Here is a 2,745-nt window from a genome sequence, read left to right as displayed (position 1 = left end):
AAACTGTATGCTCATACCGAACCACAAATAAAAACGGATCGAGTGAGAGACAACGCTATAGTGAGACTATAACGGAAAATGGAAGGAAACACAGGAAAGGTATGTAGAACCCACGAGATGTACTTGTGTGTAGCATGATGTGTATGAGCTGCACTGTATGTGAACAGTGTTTGTAAGTAAGGATACCTGTCCATAAAGCAGAGAGTGGAGAAAGGTGGTTTTGTAGTGCTATCCTGCTGAGCATACCAATGACTGTGGACACCGTGTGCACAGCAGTGGGACATCATGTACACAGCCAGGATAACCCATGGGCTGCCAGAGGGGGGCATAACACAGAACAATGCCACCACCCACGCCGATGCTGGCAGTGGATGTCCAACAAGGAAGTGCCACAGCAGGGATAGGACATGTATGTATACTGTCACAGCACACATGTGTATGGGGATATACCGTCGATGTCATACGTAATGTGCGCACGACATGCACGTATGCCTCGCAGTAGGGGTTACTATGTCAAGTATGTGTAATGTAAAGCTGTCATGGTGGATATGACAGACATCATACACAGTATCACAGGCATAGCATGCATAATGGAGGTATGGCCTAGTGTTATGTACACTAACAGGATATGTATGGCCTGTACATATGGGACAGAGTAGTAGCAGAATAGCCACCCGAAATGGAAGGAACACCAAGTAACCATGCCCAAACGATCTGTAGCAGGTGCAATGTGTGCAACAATGAAGTCCGGCAGGTCCATGTGTAAACACATGTGCAGTGTACACAGTAGTGTCACCTCCCCATGGTACTGTCCACTGAACAGCAGAGGTGGATGTCAACTGCATGTCTACACAGTACTGCTGCTGTGGTGGTACCATGACTATGTGTCACCCTATCAGTAAGGGAGCTATCACATGAACAGTGCCACAGTGTGTCCCTGTGGGATGTGCACAGGACCTATGTTCCACAGCATGGTGTGTGTTGTGTCTGTGGAAGTAACACAGAAGCCCAGGCCATGCAATGTGGCATGTGCACATATGCAGGAGTGCTCCATTCACCCCGCCCACTGCAATTGCCATGTATGAGTACGACATGCATCACTAATGCGGAGGACATGGCCCATGTCAGAGTAGATGACACCCCTGTGTATGTGGTATGCAGATGAGTACAGATGTGTTCCCCGTCTGTCATCCGCATATGTAAACTGTCTGAGCCTGGCATACATCACAGCATGATAATGCCGTGCCATGTAAAGTCATAGCCGTTGTGGAAGGTACACCACGAATGTGTTACTGTAACCCTGCCCGTGTGTAGATGTGTGTATGGCACAGGTACAAAGGCTACCTATGTACCAGCAACACACACAGTACAGATATGTGTGGCCCTGCAGATATGTACCCATGCCACAGTGGAATATGGCAACCACAGCACCATGTGGGGCATGTGTGTGTACAGCAACCATGTACAATGTGATATGCATGTATGGGGACAGTATCCATGTGATACCCAGTGGATGACTGTTGCTATGCAAAGGTGATGTGCATGCACCATGTGTGATGTAACCTGATGCAATGACATCCACCGCGATGTATCTGCCACACCGACACCTGTGCGGTTGTTATCAGTATGAGCTGGAGGAGCTACAATGGTGCCAGGTAGGTAGATGTGGGATATCTAGGCATGGACAGTACTCTGTGACAGCATGTTGTGTATGTAAGCAAATAGTGAACATGAGGGGCCACATGACTGAGGACTGTGTAATGCCACATGTACCTGACATGTAGTAGGTAGCATGATATGCTTGCACCACTGTGTGTCCTGTCCAGGATTCATATAGCCTAAAATGTAAATAATGACATAAATGGTATGTCCGAGAAACCACAGCAGAACCCCAGGACATGTCCGCTGAAGGTGCGAAACAATGAAATAATATGACAATGTCATAAAAGAGCAGTATAATACACATCAGCTTCACAGGCACAATACACCATAGTATGCATGGAAAGCCGCAACCACAGCGCAAGGGTTGCCAAGGAGTGGCGGCAGTGTTCGGCGCCGTAACTATGTATTAGTAGTCAATGCCATGCAAATGAGGCAGATAATACTGAATCGCAAACCCCGCCAGCGTAAGGCTGCACCAAACGGTGCAGTGGTAATACACCGAGGAGTGGCCCAGAGGAATACATGTCAACCGCAGAGGGTGTGCCACTGTAGGAGGAAGCACATTGGAGCCCAGCAAACATGGGCTGTACAATGCACATCACAGCAGCAGGACCGGTGTGGGGAAATAGTTGCGCTGAGAGTACACAATGCGCACAGAGATGCATGTGCACAAGGATGACTACGTTCCCTAACCCAGTCATGTGACGCCGCCTGTCAACAACAACGGATACAGGAAGGTGATGCGGAGAATATGAGGAAATGCGGAAGCAGTGTAATTGGAGTCGAATGAGCAATCAACACCAATCAACCCACGAAGAGCAATTGGCGGCAGCTGACAACTCTGCATGCAGAAACCCGCAAAGCGGGAAAGGGAGGCATATGAATGCAAAGAAAGTAGGGATGTAGCAGAATTGCAAAGAGTGAAGAACCGATACAGCACAGCCAAGTAGAGAGGTAGCATAACGGCGGTGGCAGACAAAATGCATGATATGCCATGTCCCAGAAACGACACATGACAGGGCTCTGCAGGATGCAATCCAGGAAATAGTATGCGAACGTGCAGAAACAGTAAGGTAAGGCCTA

This window comes from Protopterus annectens, chromosome 8.part0 (genome assembly GCF_019279795.1).
Source record: "Protopterus annectens isolate FY-2018-M chromosome 8.part0, PAN1.0, whole genome shotgun sequence".
NCBI classification, from domain to species: Eukaryota; Metazoa; Chordata; order Ceratodontiformes; family Protopteridae; genus Protopterus; species Protopterus annectens.
This window is presented reverse-complemented; position numbering follows the sequence as displayed.